The 691-nt window shown below is 41.1% G+C and overlaps 1 non-coding gene across 1 annotated transcript; it reads right to left on the bottom strand.

The window, feature by feature from the left end:
• Positions 1–220: 220 nt before the first annotated feature.
• On the bottom strand, positions 221–328 carry LOC130984543 (small nucleolar RNA R71). Its single transcript, XR_009088471.1, has one exon. It is a non-coding gene; the product is annotated as a small nucleolar RNA R71 (small nucleolar RNA).
• Positions 329–691: the final 363 nt, after the last annotated feature.

Below are 691 nucleotides of genomic sequence, written 5' to 3' on the forward strand. Positions count from 1 at the left end.
GGAAGATCCTCATCAGTTTTTAGCTGAATTCTTGCAAATCTGTGACATAGTCAAGACTAATGGGGTTGACCCTGAGGTCTACAGACTGATGCTATTCCCTTTTGCTGTAAGAGACAGAGCTAGAATATGGTTGGACTCTCAACCTAAAGAAAGCCTGGACTCTTGGGAAAAGCTAGTCAATGCCTTCTTGGCAAAGTTCTTTCCACCTCAAAAATTGAGTAAGCTTAGAATGGAAGTCCAAACCTTCAGACAGAAGGATGGAGAATCCCTCTATGAAGCTTGGGAAAGATACAAACAATTGATCAGAAAATGTCCTTCTGACATGCTTTCTGAATGGAGCATCATAGGTATTTTCTATGATGGTCTCTCTGAACTATCCAAGATGTCCTTGGATAGCTCTGCTGGAGGATCTCTTCATCTGAAGAAGACGCCTACAGAAGCTCAGGAACTAATTGAGATGGTTGCAAAAAACCAATTCATGTACACTTCTGAAAGGAATCCTGTGAACAATGGGACTAGTCAGAAGAAAGGAGTTCTTGAGATTGATACTCTGAATGCCATATTGGCTCAGAACAAGATATTGACTCAACAAGTCAATTTGATTTCTCAAAGTCTATCTGGAATGCAAAATGCACCTGGCAGTACTAAGGAAGCTTCATCTGAGGAAGAAGCTTATGATCCTGAGAACCCT

This window comes from Arachis stenosperma, chromosome 5 (assembly GCF_014773155.1).
Source record: "Arachis stenosperma cultivar V10309 chromosome 5, arast.V10309.gnm1.PFL2, whole genome shotgun sequence".
NCBI lineage: Eukaryota > Viridiplantae > Streptophyta > Magnoliopsida > Fabales > Fabaceae > Arachis > Arachis stenosperma.